Raw genomic sequence first — 15974 nt, 5'->3', positions numbered from 1 at the left:
CATAGGCATGTCAAAAACTTTGCGGCTGATATTGATTCCAATTAATGCCCTAACATGATGAAATTGAAGAGGGTAACAGGTGAAACATGCACCAGTTTGCAATTATTTTAACTACTTAAAGCAGAACGTCACTCTCTCAATCAACCTTAATTATTTGTAATCCTTATGCTGCTAGCATTGGTAAATTAGATAGGAAAGTATATTATATTTACTTGTTTTAAATTTTTTTTTTTCATTTCTTCAGTTACATGCCTGGGCAAATGAGGTGAAACATCCCAGGAGTCTTCAAGGGAGAGGAGGGGATTTCTCAGCCAAGCACACCTTCCTGTCTGCACGCCTGAGCTAAGGGCAGATGGATTCCAGGAAGTAAATGCTACATGAATCATCTGCCCTTACTCAAGAAATGCTAGGTGGTGTTTTTGCAAAGCAAATTCTCTGAAAAGTAAGCATGAAGACATGGTTGGAGGATTGGAGAGTTTGCTTTGAATATGAAAAATGAATTAAAAGGTTATCTCTATAGAAAGAGATGTACTAGCTTTTAGTTAACCAGGTAAATTGTTCAGCATGCCTAACAAATCCCATAACTGAGATAAAGTGTCTAATAATTTCAGCTGGCCTCTTTTTTTCAAATCTTTTACTGGAAGTATACAGTAATCTATCATTCAACGTTTGGAATTTCCCAGAAATTGTTATGGGTTTAATGGGAATGGATACTTTTATATTAAAGCGGAACTAAACTCAATCATTATTAACTATTTTTAATCCTAAATATGTACAAGCAAAAATTTGGGACTTTTAAAAAGGCACCATATATACATTGCAAACAATAAAAAAAAACAAGATTTTAACAATTTGTTGTTTTTCAATTATATATGGTGCCTTTAAAGTCCCACATTTATGTTTGTATAGATTTATCTATTACAGGGATGTGGTACCACTTTGAATTGGATTTATGGACCAGGAGATAGAGTGTTGTAAAAAAAAAAAAAAAAAAAAAAAAAAAAAAAATAGTCCTAAATACTGCTAGCCTTATTAAATAGGAAAGTACATTATATTGCCAAAAGTATTGGGATGCCTATTTGGACACATACATGAATTTTAATGGCATCCCAGTCTTAGTCCTTAGGGTTCAATATTGAGTTGGCCCCGCCCTTTGCAGCTCTAACAGCTTCAACTCTTCTGGGAAGGCCATCCACAAGGTTTAGGAGTGTGTCTATGGGAAGGTTTGACCATTCTTCCAGAAGCACATTGGTGAGGTCAGGCACTGATGTCAGATGAGGAGGCCTGGCTCACAGTCTCTGTTCTAATTCATCCCCAAGCTGTTCTATCGGTTTAAGGTCAGGACTCTGTGCAGGCCAGTCAAGTTCCTTCACGTCTTTTTGGACCTTGCTTTGTGCACTGGTGCGCAGTCATGTTGGAACAAGAAGGGACCATCCCCAATTGGTTCCCACAAAGTTCGAAACATGAAATTGTCCAAAATGTCTTGGTATGATGCAGTCTTAAGAGTTCCCTTCACTGGAACTAAGGGGCCAAGCCCAACCCCTGAAAAACAACCCCCCCACCATAATCCCCCCTCCACCAAACTTTACATTTGGCACAATGCAAGCAGGCAAGTATCGTTCTCCTGGCAACCGCAAAACTCAGACACGTCCATTGGATTGCCAGACAGAGAAGCGTGATTCATCACTCCAGAGTACACGTCTCCACTGCTCTAGAGTCCAGTGGCAGCGTGCTTTACGCCACTGCATCCAACGCTTTGCATTGCACTTGGTGATGGAAGACTTGCATGCAGCTGCTCGGCCATGGAAACCCATTACATGAAGCTCTCTATGCACTGTTCTTGTGCTAAACTGAAAGCCAATCAAAGTTTGAAGGTCTTTAGCTACTGACTCTGTAGACAGTTGGCGACTTCTGCGCACTATGTGCATCAGCATGCGCTGATCCCACTCTGTCATTTTACGTGGCCTACCACTTCGTGGCTGAGTTGCTGTAGTTCCCAGTTGCTTCCACTTTGTTATAATACAACTAACAGTTGACCGTGAAATATTTAGTAGCAAGGAAATTTCACAGGTGGACTTATTGCCCAGGTGGCAACCTATCACGGTACCACGCTTGAATTCACTGAGCTCCTGAGAGCGACCCATTCTTTCACAAATGTTTGTAGAATCAATCTGCATGCCTAGATGCTTGATTTTATACACCTTTGGCCATGGAGGTGATTGGAACACCTGAATCCAATGATTTGGCGGGGTGTCCCAATGCTTTTGGCAATATAGGTGTTCTTTTATCATGCAACGGTAAATGACCGCTGCTCAGTTCTCCGGCATTCTCGGAGAAGACAGTTCTCCTCTGAATGCCGTTTTATGAAGCGGTGTAGATCAGTTCTCCGAATGAATGGGGAAGCGATCTACAAATGCTTTCAACGCTGAAAAACAGCTGCTTTTGCTATAATCTTGCGAGATTACAGTAAGAGATCAGTCAAAACACTGTTTACTAAGCAACGGTAAATTATCGCTGCTTCGTTTGCGGTTCCTCTGATTCTCCAGCTCTGAGCTGGAGAATCTCGAGGGAGAATCAGATCGCCAATGAAAGGGCTGACATCGCTCCTTCATACACTGGCCATCTGTGTGCTGAGATGATCAGTGGAGAACATGTTCTCCGGTGATCATCTGTTTCATAAAAGGACACCATAGTGTATATTTACTTGTTTTAATCTTTTCTTCCGTTGCTCTCTGGTTTCCAGCCTAGGCCAAAATGCCAATGTCATCCCAGGAAGCAATTTTTGTTTTCTTTCTTCTGGAGGAGGGGCTTTTTTCAGCTAAGCACACCCTCCTGCATACATGATCCAAGAGTAGATGGATTCCAGGAAGAAAATGCTACATGAATCATCTGCCCTTACTCACGATGGCCACAGCTAGAAATGTTGGGATGGTGTTTTTCAAAAGAGACTTCTTAATGAAATAGAGCATAGAGACATGGATGGCTGAGTTTGCTTTGAAGATTAAAAATGATTTAAATAGCTCTTTCAGTTTGTGGTGCTCAGAGATACAGTTTAGTTCCGCTTTAAAATAGAAATAAACCTGGAAAATAAATATATCTATGGTCCAAGAGACTGTCGGGGGAATTCAAGAAATCCAAGACACCGCTTTTCTGACAATGGGGGAGATATACTAAAACTGGAGCACTCAGAATCTGGTGCAGCCGTGCACGGTAACCAATCAGCTTCAAACTTCAGCTTGTTCAATGAGTCTTTGACAATAACACCTGGAAGCTGATATGTCTACGCAGAGCTGCACCAGATTTCACATGCTCCAGTTTGAGTAAATCTCAGCATAGGACTCCATAAAACGGCCTGCGGCAGATTCAAATATTTCTGCTACCCGTTTCAGTAGCTTTACCAGGTTTATCAGGTAGTTCATAATCGTGCCACTTTATAAAGTGGCGCTAATAATGCACCAAATAAAATATTACCTCCAGTTTGTACATAAAACTGGAGGTGATTAAGACCAAGTATAAGTTGGCCTATGTAGACAGGCAGAGTGCCCATTTCTCTAGGCTGTGTGACATGTTTGCTGCTGCTTCATCCTCCCCTCCCCATCTGCCACTGGATGTTAAAGTGGAGGTCCAGTGGGAATTAAAAAAAAAAAAAAAAAAATTAAAAAGTCAGCAGCTACAAAAACTGTAGCTGCTGACTTTTAAAAAAACAGACACTCACCTGTCCCTCGATCCCGCAGCATCCTCACACTGGCTTTGTTGACCGATCGTCCTGTCACCAGGGCAGATGACAGATGTGATGTGATGGTGGGAGTTGTATTCCGGACAAGGTGTGAACCATAGTTGGAATCCATCAAGGTGATCTTCAGTGTCCGATTTGGGATCAAAAGCACAGTTAGAGAAAACATAATACTATGTGAGGTCACACTGCCAGAGGGTCATAGGAGGATTTATAGAGAATTGGAGTAAGGAGTGGTTCAAGGAGGGAGAAACCCTTATATTTATACAGGCTCATAGAGAAGCTGCAGGATCCCAGCTACATAACTACAAGCTACTTGGAAGGACAGTATATTGCTTATCTTATTTTCTGTTGGACCTTATTCACAATTTGTGCACTGCTGCACATTGGACTTTATTAATTTAATTTATATATAATTTTTTATTCTTATTTATTTATATTGATTATATATTGCAATTGGATTTATTTATATATTCATTATATTTTTGTATCCTTACATGGGTATTTCACATTTGATGGCACTTTGGGTGATCACAATTTAATTCGTTAAGGTGATGCAATTCACGAGTAGCTAGAACCTTTATACAACAAAGTATTGAATTTGCACATGCACTATGCACTTTTTATTGGTATGATAATATTAGAGCGCGGTAACCATTTATTAATTATATCACACATACATACATACACACACACACACACACATATATACATACATATCTTAAAATGCTGTTCTAGGCGCAAAGTATGGACATTCTAAAAGGATAAGTCCACCTTTTGGGAAAAAATAATAAGTGCACCCTAAGGAGCCTGGAAAGCATTACACCCGTGATCAGCGGGTTGTGAGCGCAATGTCAGGCTCCTGCAGACAAGCCCTGCAGCTTTCAGCCAATACCTTCATATGGGCTGAGTGTTTACAAGCTGCAGAGATTATGAATGAACTAGGACGACACTCACGAGCAACCTCTCAGTCCATTCAGAACTACAGGCCATCAGCTGCAATGGCTGATGGTAGTTGTAGTTCGTACATTCGCAGGAAACTGCAAATGAATGACGGCGCCGTGTGAGCTGAGGCCTGCATGGCCACATTATATTCAAAATAGTGACAGCAGGAGCCAGGATAAGATCCTTGTTTGCTGCCACAGGGAGGGGGGGGAGAAGGGGAGAGGCTGCAGTTGCTGGAACATGTTGCATGTTCCACTCTAATGATGGGTGTAACATGTTCCAAAAGGTTAACTCATCCTTTAAGTGATTTCAGACTAAATGAATTGACTCAACGACAAGAACAAATGCTCTGACAAATGATTTTTCAGAATTTCTGTAGGAATGTTCAAACAAAATTCTACTGATGTATGGCCAGCGTTAGAGTAAAATTTCTCCCTAGGAGATAAAACAAACACATTGATTAGCCAAATGTCACTTTGATATGCAGTCTTCTCAGCAGGGGTTCCAGCCGAGCTCTTTAATCACCAATATATTTAAATTACATACATTTGGTGGCTAATTAAATGCCAAAAGATGATTACCTAGCCGTAATTAAAGGAATAGGATGCCAGCTCCCATCTTGGGTGCTCTTTATAAACAGGCTAGAATTGGGGTCAAAGCATTAGAACAAAAAATAAAAAAAAGATTAAATATATTTCAGCCCATTCCTGCTTGCTTTTCAACTGTATATATTACAAATACTTTTTGTCTCATCAGGAGTTGTTAGAATTGTTTATAAATCAGATAAATTTGGAGGCTCTGCAGAGAGCCTGCGTGAGATTCGCTAAAACGGGTGCACACAGAGTCTGCTGCAGCTGTGCCAATCAGTTCTAACAAAGTCGTAAAGGCTGAAGGTTTTTTTTTTTTTTTTAAACTTTCATGCATTCTATGTTGCTCTTCTCGCAGCTCCCCTAATACTTACCTGAGCCCAAATTCCATCCAGCTCTGTGCACAAGAGCTTCGGCTCTCCCGGGTTTCCCTCTCCTCATTGGCTGAAACAGCAGCGGGACGCATTGGCTCTCACTGTTGTCAATCACAGCCAGCGAGGAGTGAGCAGCTCCCCTAATACTTACCTGAGCCCAAATTCCATCCAGCTCTGTGCACAAGAGCTTCGGCTCTCCCGGGTTTCCCTCTCCTCATTGGCTGAAACACAGCAGCGGGAGGCATTGGCTCTCACTGTTGTCAATCACAGCCAGCGAGGAGCGAGCAGCTCCCCTAATACTTACCTGAGCCCAAATTCCATCCAGCTCTGTGCACAAGAGCTTGGCTCTCCCGGGTTTCCCTCTCCTCATTGGCTGAGACACAGCAGCGGGAGGCATTGTCTCTCACTGTTGTCAATCACAGCCAGTGAGGAGAGAGCAGGGGACAGGACTGAGACACACTGGGGTTTATTTACTAAAGCTGGAGAGTCCAAAATCAGACTCCCTTCTGCATAGAAACCAATCAGCTTCCAGGTTTCATTGCCAAAGCTTCATTGAACAAGCTGAGGTTAGAAGCTGATTGGTTTCTATGCAGAAGGGAGTCTGATTTTGGACTCTCCAGCTTTAGTAAATAAACCCCACTGTGTCTTATAGAAACACAGAGCAGCACACGGGAGCAAGCATGCACGATGACCCCCATAGCAAGTATGTAAATATTAAAAAAAATATATATAATATATATATCTATATAATAATAATAATAATAATAATAATAATAATATGTACGCTTCCCACAAAACTCCTATAAAGCTTTAAGCTGGCCATAGAAGGGTCACTTTTTTTCGCTCAACCAGTAGATTTAGCGGGGGAAAAAACCGGACCAGATTCCCCTATCCACACACCCAATGTGAAAATCCTTCCCGCTGTGTCTTTGTATTCTGACAGCGGGGAGCGTATTCTGTCAGAATACACAGATCAGCGCTGCAGTCTATAGCCTACAGTGCTGAACAAGAGAGAAAAGAACATGGCAGTTGAACAAAAGAAGTCAAATCGATAGATCAACTTCTGTTCAATCACAGGGGCCACACAGGGAATGAAATTTGGACGGTCCCTGCTGAACAGGCCACATTTCGATACATGTATGGACAGCTTTAATGAAGCTGCTGTATTTTAGGACCCGGTCACACCATATGCATTGCCTTGCCCAACACAGTACCAACACATAAACAAGGACGTTTTCCTTTTGTTGTATTAGTTCAGCTTACACCACTGAAATATTCCCAGTATTTATACAAATATTGAAGAAACATACAAATTGTGTGCAGACAGTGTCCTTGATGAAAATTGAATATAGGAGGCTGGAGCGCTTCCCTATACCACTGCGCTGCCCCATATACTACATTTTAAAGTGGTTCTAAAGCCAGAAGGTCTGTACCTTAAAAGCATTCTATGCAATAAAGTGTTACTAAACCCTGGACCCTGCATTCACTATATTCGGTCTCCCACAGTACACACAACATGGAAATGCTATTATTTTAGTAAAAAATAAACTGCTAAATACCTTTTCTCATCAGCAGTAACAGCAGTCATGTGACTTCTATCAATGTCTAGCAGAGCACTGGTTAAAGCTTGTAGGAGGAGTTTTCATTCTTCTGTAGGAGGATGCAGGACCCCAGACCTCTGTATGGACAGTGCTGATCACCTGCACTCTCCCAAGAAAAAAAAAAACGCAAACTCTAGCAATACACACCAAACTGAGCATGTGTAACAGCTTGCCCAGGAGCCTCTGTTCTATCAGGAGATATTTAGGAGACACTGGAAGAAGGGGAGAATCAGAGAAGACAGGATCAAACATCCTTTTTACACAATGTGGAGGATTAATCCCTTAGGTGCCACAGTGAGTATAACAAGCATGCTTTACTGCATATACAGACTGATTTTACTGTTGTGGGTTTAGTAACACTTTAACCACTTGCCGTCCGGCCACTGTATATAAACGGCCGGACGGTGGCAGTCCAGGGGCCATTATGGGCTGGGAGCACGCAGCACCGCGATCTGGTCGTCATACGGGACCTCTGTGCGAGGTCCCGATCATGTGATCACTGATTGGACAATCAGTGATCACATGCAGAGTAGTAAGCAAGATGTCACTTCTGACATCATTGCTTACTACGTGTGAAATCTGTGAATGATCACAGAGGTCACATGGTACAAGGCCATTCACAACAGCCTTGTACCATGTGACAAGCTGTGACCAATCACAGCTCACACAGTAGTTCTTAATGAAGGAAAAATTATTGCTTTTACAACCTTTACGGGTGCAAAAAGCAATCAGTGTAAAAAAAAAAAGAAAAATATCTTCATCACTCCCCACAAGTAGTACAGTGTCACCATGGTGACACTGTACTGTTAGGGTGACAGTATGTAGAAAAACAATAAAAAAAATACAATAAAAATGTAAAAAAAAAAAAAAAAGTTTTAAAATATAAATTTTTGGTTATAAACTAATTTGGGTTTTTTTTTTACTAAAAAGATAACTAAATACATTTTGGCCAAGATTTGTGATGAAATATTATTTATTTGCAAAATTTTATAAGAAAAACACTTATTTTTTCAAAATATTTGGACTTTTCATTTATATAGCAAAAAAAATAAAAATCCCAGTGGTGAATAAATACCACCAAAATAAAGCTTTATCGGTCTCAAAAAAATGCTAAAAAATTCATATGGGTACAGTGTTGCATGACCGCGCAACTGTCATTCAAAGTGTGACAGCGCTGAAAGCTGAAAATTGGCCTGGACAGGAAGGGGGTGAAAGTGTCCGGACTGGAAGTGGTTAAGGTAAAACACCTTCTGCAAGCAGCTCCCCCAGCTCTTCCATTATACTTACCTGAGCCCGATCTCAATCCAGCAATGTGCATAAGAGCAGAGGCTCTCTTGGCACTCTCTCTCCCCCCACTGGCCCCCGCTGCCATCAATCACAGCCAGTGAGGAGGGAGCAGGGGCATGGCTGAGCATGTTCCCCAGAGCAAGGGGGAGGAGCCAGGAACCCCAACAGGGGACCAGAGAAGAGGGGGATCTGAGCCATCCAGCAATCTGCATAAGAGCAGAGTCTCCCTCTCTGGCTATACATAAATTTATATCTGATCAGCAACCCTTGCCTGCTGCTAAAGCATCTGAGCCCACATGGGTGCAGCAGATAAACCGATAGCACCAATGTAATATTCAGTTATCAAGAGCACTAAGCACTGCAAACTAAACCCACATCAATGTAAAGACCTAATACATTTTGCAGCGTGGCCCCAGTAGTTTTCATATCATGGGGCAGTAATACAAGCCGAGCTTTGTTTAAATGACATACTTGTAGGACTGAGCTCAACACTGCTGTTATGGGAGGCGTACCGCACATTGGAAGATTTGTGGATGAGGGAGAGCTCATTCCTGTGATGATGGGGGTGTGCTCGCTTATTTGCGGGGAAGAGAGCTTGTTCCTGTGACGATGGGGGTGTGCTCGCTTATTTGCGGGGAAGAGGGAGAGCTCGTTCCTGTGACGATGGGGGTGTGCTCGCTTATTTGCGGGGAAGAGGGAGAGCTCGTTCCTGTGACGATGGGGGTGTGCTCGCTTATTTGCGGGGAAGAGGGAGAGCTCGTTCCTGTGACGATGGGGGTGTGCTCGCTTATTTGCGGGGAAGAGGGAGAGCTCGTTCCTGTGACGATGGGGGTGTGCTCGCTTATTTGCGGGGAAGAGGGAGAGCTCGTTCCTGTGACGATGGGGGTGTGCTCGCTTATTTGCGGGGAAGAGGGAGAGCTCGTTCCTGTGACGATGGGGGTGTGCTCGCTTATTTGCGGGGAAGAGGGAGAGCTCGTTCCTGTGACGATGGGGGTGTGCTCGCTTATTTGCGGGGAAGAGGGAGAGCTCGTTCCTGTGACGATGGGGGTGTGCTCGCTTATTTGCGGGGAAGAGGGAGAGTTCGTTCCTGTGACGATGGGGGTGTGCTCGCTTATTTGCGGGGAAGAGGGAGAGCTCGTTCCTGTGATGATGGGGGTGTGCTCCCTTATTTGCGGGGAAGAGGAAGAGCTCGTTCCTGTGATGATGGGGGTGTGCTCCCTTATTTGTGGGGAAGAGAGAGAGCTCGTTCCTGTGATGATGGAGGTGTACTCGCTTATTTGAGGGGAAGAGGGAGAGCTCATTCCTGTGATGATAGGGGTGTGCTCGGGAAGTGTGGATCACCGAGTATGCTTCTGTCTTAGCCAGGCTTTGCTAAAGCTGCAACCTTTAAACAAGTAAGCTAGGCTCAATACCTCAACGCCGCAGAATGATATGGAAGCTAATGTGGCCCCTTGACTGCACTGTAAATTTTATTATGGTTCACATATCCGCGCTCCTGCGGGCTGCGTTTTGCGAGGGCACGAGATCCCATTCTTTTGAATAAACTCCCGTGCCCCGGGGCACGCAGGGAAGGAGTCCCTGCACTTCTTCTAAAAACGCAGCCCGCACGGGAACCGAGGTTGTGATTTCCAGTGCGGGCGGCATGCCATTAGAATTAATGGCACCCACCCGTGGGTCCGCATTCCTCTGTGCGGGTGGTGTGGCTGCACGGAATTTTGTGCGGATCTGCAGCGGCACCCCCCCCCCCCCCCCACACGTGAACCTCGCCTAACTCCATATTTACTGTGACTTTAGTTTGTTACATTATCCACCTGCCTCTCTCCCTTAGCCAATCAGAGGAAGCCTTCTATCCATTCATAGAAAACAAAGCTCCCTGTGAATGGCTGAGCAGCGCTCGGCCCAACTTGATTCTGTTTCAGGAGAGCGCCAGGAAGTCCGCATCCCGCTGCTGGAACACAGCTCTGTACATTGTATGAAGTTGATGCTTATACAGCCCACCCAGCAGCCACATCTGTTAGAGAAGGAAACAGTTCTTTTGGGCCATCTTGGCCCAAATGAACGATTTCAAGTAACAGTAAACATGGAGTTAGGCTTTAAAGACCAAATTTGAGCTCATCCATTTTTTTTTCTTACCTTTATCAGATATCTTCATATGTCATACAGCAAGGGTGTCAAACTCAATTTCATTGCAGGCCGCATCAGCATCAAACTGGCGGCCCTCCTGCCTTTGGTAACTGTCAATCTTGAAATGCCTCATGGGACTTGTAGTTTGGCAACAGCTGGAGGGCCGCCAGTTTGACACCCGTGCCTTAGATTTCCAGAGCACTCTACCACTCCCTTACATCAGATGTCATGAGATTCCACCACCATCAGAAGTCAAGAGTCCCCCACCCTCCCTTAAATCACAGTGCACCCCCAAACGTGTGCTGCCGCCATTAAGAAGTTGGGGATGGAGCTGGAACACAGAAAGTACAAAATCTGGAGGACCAGAGGAGGGCTACAGTAAGTTGCCAGAGTCTGCTGAATGCAGAGACCAGGGAGGCGGAGATGTGGGGGTGCTGTGGCTGCACAGAAATGCGCAGGATCTGTGAATGGAGTTTTGTCCTCCCTGCTGCTGAGACAATGTGGGGGCAGTGACAAAGGGGGTGCTTCAGAAGAGGTGCGAGGGTTACATGAAATGGCCTGGCGGGTGGGATTCGGCCCATGGACCTTCTGTTTGGGTCCCCTTCTCTGGTAGCACTTAATTAGGCAGAGTGATATCAGTGATGCTTTCTGAAGGAATGTACTTAGGACTCTTACAGATAGGTTGCCTCACCAGAAGAGGTGAGTGATCTACTCCTCCTGACCTGCCAACACTGCTGTAATGTAGCAGACGCAATGTAAAGCAAAAACAAAAAAAATAAATAAAAATAAATAAAAAAGACTGCAGTCATTTCTGTCCTTCCTCAAATGCAGGAATATCAAATAATTACAGATGCCAAAGCCTAAATCGATTGCGGAGGGTAATCATGTGATCAATGCGTACAGCAAGCTTTTACAAAGTGTCTGCAAAGCTTTCGGCAAGTTTGAGCAGCTTTGTTAAAGCATTTGAAGGACTCAGCAGCTCCAGTTTCGGGATATGCACAGATTTTATTGGGAGTGCTCTCACTAAATGAGCTGCTAGTTAACAAGCAGAGCTGAGGCTTACTGCATGAGTCAGCGTACCTATTAAGGTCTGTGTGTGAGATCCCCAAATTGGAGCTGAAGTTAACCCTTTTACTGCCACAGACATGAGGCTTACAGTGTAGTAGGAATGCTTGCAGCAGATCATCTCAGTAGCCAAGAACTTACTCCTAAGAGATGCCCACCACCTTAGCTTTTTGTGAATGGATGTGATCAGCAGCTACCAAGACACTGATCACATTCACAAAGCACGTAAAGTTAGCTACCGCTTCTCTGAGCTCTGCGGATGCAAATCTGTCAGCCAAATGGCTTCGGATCATATCCGCAACACTGCATCCAGTGTTCCCCTGTAACCCATTCCTGTGCTCCTCACTCTATGAAGCTTCCTCTGTCCCCCTCTTCATTTTGCAAGTTGATCAAATGCTTTAGTGATCAGCAAAATGGCAGCCCACTTGCACCCAACTCTATGGATTGGATCCTGCAGGAAACCGGCTGCTAATCACAATCATAGGTCTTGTGCCAAGTTCCTCCTGGATCTGAAGCCCCCTCTATGGTCCCCCATGCAGACCCCATGCCACCTGCAGTGTTAGGGGTAGTACAGGCACTGCTGTTTCTGCCAGTGAAGAGAGCAGCTTCCCGTCCTCATGCTGGTCTTATCACTGGCTTTCTATCAGAACGGCAAGCAGGGAGATCAGATCCTTCACTTTCACTGATCTCCATCAATTAGTAATTGAACTCCGAAATGCTCAGCGGGCAATCACTTGAAAGTAGTATCAATGGGTCAGGTGAGGGGGTGGGAGGCCTAAATGGGCAAAATGTTTGGGTCTCTTTAATGTGCAATATTTCATATAATATAGAGCATGGTGTTCAGGCAGCCCATTCCTTTTAAACGTGAAGCTGATTTATCATTTTGGCCAGTTCTGACATTGCTCACATACAGGTGAAAATCTGCATTTTTGCTAGAACATTACTTAGAACCCCAAAATTATATATTTTCTGAAAGCTAAGGTCCTGGAGAATTTTCTTTTTAAAATCATCATGTCACACGATATCTGTGCAATGGTTTATCAAACACAAATTTCTAGGGAAAAAAAACAAAAAACAACACACTTTAATGAACCCAACATGTAACGCTTTAAAATTGCGAATGCCAGTGGAATGGTGACAAATTATGGTACATTACTGTTCATCTCTTGTGATTAGGGATGCACCGAAATTTCACCAAAATGTATCTGCTAAAGATAGCCCTATCAGCATTATGCCGAAAGGAACAAGTGAGCCGATACAGGTGTCAATAAATGCGGCCTGACTGGCTGGGAGTTTTGGGGGGCTGTGTGTAATGCAGAACGGGGGGGGAAGATGGCAGAGAAAGGCAGAAGAGGTATACAGTGAGGGAGAAGTGTATACAGACAGGCTCCCTCACTTGCCACTGCTAAATGTCATTGCCGATTTTTAAACGCAACTGCAGTCTTTTTTTTTTTTCTTATTTTCTTCACTTTATACCCCCTGAGAAGGAGCGGTCATTCACCCCGCTGCTAAACAAAGGGGCGGGGTCATCCAGTGACATTACCCAGTGACTCCATCCCTTTGTTTACTTTAGCAGTGGGGCTCCTTCTCTGAGCTATAAAGTGAAGGAAAAAAAAAGACAGCACTTGCATTTAAAAAATGGTATTTAGCGGCAGCAAGTGAGGAAGCCTGTCTGTATACACGGTTCCTCTCCTGCCCCCCTCTTGCACACACTGCCCCCCACCTAATCCCCCCTACAAAGAGGACCTGGCACAACAATGCCATCACATAGGGGACTTTTGGTCCCCCGTGTGATAGTAATAAGATCATAAGTTAAAAAAATAAACAAAAAATAAATAAATTTGAGCCTCCCACCCCCACATACGCAGACATTTCGGTTTTCGGCCAATTGCATCCTGAATTTTCGGTTTCGGCACCAGAATTTTCACTTTGGTGCAACACTACTTGTGATAGCTGGTCAGTGTCAGATCTCTCCTTTACCCTCAAAAGCATATGATCAAACCAAGATCATAAGCTATAGCCAACAGGCAAAAAAAAAAAAAAAAAAATGCGACAGGATGGATCGACTTCAGTACAATCAGTCTGTCCATAGATGGATCGAAACTCCAGTTGGTTCAGCAGGGACTCGATCCATCTATGGCCGGCGTTCATTCTATGCAAGGACTTGTCTTGCCATCAGCCATTATAGTTTCACAAAGGCTGCCTGCAGTTTATAAAAGCCATGCCAACTATCGGATTTTCAGTCTTACCTATTTACTTGCCAATGGAAACACACACAAAAAATGTGCTTCTGTCCAACATATGATATAATTTATCATTTACAACAATTTTTCAAACTTAGCATGGCTAGGCAGATGAAGACAGACCACCACTGCCCAAGCCACAAAAAACCCTATTAACCACTTGCCTACTGGGCACTTTTACCTCCTTCCTGCCCAGGCCAATTTTCTGCTTTCAGTGCTGTCGCACTTTGAATGACAATTGCACAATCATGCAACACCATACCCATATGAAATTTTTTTCACACAAATACAGCTTTCTTTTGGTGGTATTTAAACGCCACTGGGGTTTTTATGTTTTATGAATGAATGAAGTGGCAGTATGGGCAGAGCCCCGCACAGCCGCGCTCTTGTTAAAAAGTGACAGCTAGTCACTTGGAACCTCTCCCCATACTGCTGTCACAAAGAGGGCTCAGATAGCCGAGCCGCTGCAGGAGCACGTTACACGTTCCACCCAAAAACTGGGTAGAACTTGTAACTTGTTCTCAAAGGGTGAACTTATCCTTTACCCTTTGCTGCCAGAGCCCTTTTTGAGTTTTTTGTTTAAAACAAATCACTTTAGGCCTGAAGATTACATAAACCCCAGAAAACATGTCTGCAACCAGACCTCCAAGAGAGAATAAAATAGTGGTAGTTCCAATTTTTAATGTCACATGATATTACTACAAAGGAAATGCAAAATTTTAGTAAACACACTAAAGTGAATTTTAGGGAACAAAAAGGCAATAAATTACCCAGTATTATGTTAAAATGTAAAAGATGAGGTTGCACCAAGTATATAGATACTCAACATGTCAAAACTTAAACTTGCATGTGCTTGTGAAAACCTAAGGTAGATAGGTCATCTGTTTAGTGATACGGAGGAGGTCTGGGGCTAGAATTATTGTTCTAATTCAGATGTGTGCGGAGACATGTTACATGTGTATCGCAATTGACCTTTTGAAGCATAAGCGCTCCGAAGTGTGCGTTTACATTTATGCGTATATGTGGGGGTGGGGACCTCAAAATGTATTTATGGGGGGGCTGTTATGTGCTTGGGTGTAACTTTGTAATTTTTTTTTTTTACAAATAAAATTTTTTACTTAAGTTTTTTTTTTCCATCACATAGGGGGCGAAGAAGTCCCCTATGTGATGATTTTTGGTGACAGGTCCACTTTGAGACATCCAGGATCTAAACTACTCTGCACATCTCCCTGTGCTCCATTGAAAGTAATGCTGTGCAGATCGCACTGCATTACATACATTCTTTCCCGGCTTTGATGGCTGGGAAATTTGTCAATGGGGACCTGAAAGTGGCATCACACAAGTCACTTCCAGGTCAGGACAAGAAGAGGAGGAGAGCGGACAGGTGTGATATGCAAGTGAACAGATTTCACCAGGCATAATTCTTTTAATTATGAAAAATGTCCTTTCTCTGCCTAAAACACAAAAATGAACTGTGAGCTCAGATAAGTGCTTGTTACAGGGCTTGTAAAAATTTGGTTACCCCAATTTGTTCTATAACTGTCTTGAGATGGATATTCTCCTGTTTATAATGGTTATTAGGAAGTTGTTAGATTGCCTATGGAAACTAAGAATTTCATATGCAATTAGCTGCAATTCATTGGTTGATATTGTACTCCCTGCTAGTGTCCCTTGATCTTTATAAAGGAAAAAATATATAAAATTAAATGCATCTCATATATACTTTAAAATCTTCAATAAAATCTTATTGAAAAAAAAAAAAAAAAAATGGTTTATCCTTGAATGGGCTGCCCTAGACTGGCAATACACAAGTACACACTGAGAAAGCAGTCAGACCTGGCTATATATCTGTTTGCCTTCTTGATGGTCCAGATTGTTGGCACTCCAGCAAAAAGAAAAATTAAAAAAAAAAAAAGTAAAAAACAGAATCAGGTATATGACAGTGTATACTGACATTCATCATATGATGAATTGCCCAACCCAGCCATTTTCTATCCAGCTGTTGCTTAGCAATA

At 43.3% G+C, this 15974-nt stretch overlaps 1 protein-coding gene across 1 annotated transcript in view; it reads right to left on the bottom strand.

Annotated features, from left to right (window-relative positions):
* The window catches only part of PWWP2B (PWWP domain containing 2B), a 52326-nt gene that overhangs the window by 21804 nt on the left and 14548 nt on the right, over positions 1 to 15974 (bottom strand). The window lies entirely within an intron of this gene.

This window comes from Staurois parvus, unplaced genomic scaffold, assembly GCF_062004578.1.
Source record: "Staurois parvus isolate SC_StPar_1 unplaced genomic scaffold, SC_StPar_1.0 ptg000009l, whole genome shotgun sequence".
Taxonomy (NCBI): domain Eukaryota; kingdom Metazoa; phylum Chordata; class Amphibia; order Anura; family Ranidae; genus Staurois; species Staurois parvus.
This window is presented reverse-complemented; position numbering and strand designations above follow the sequence as displayed.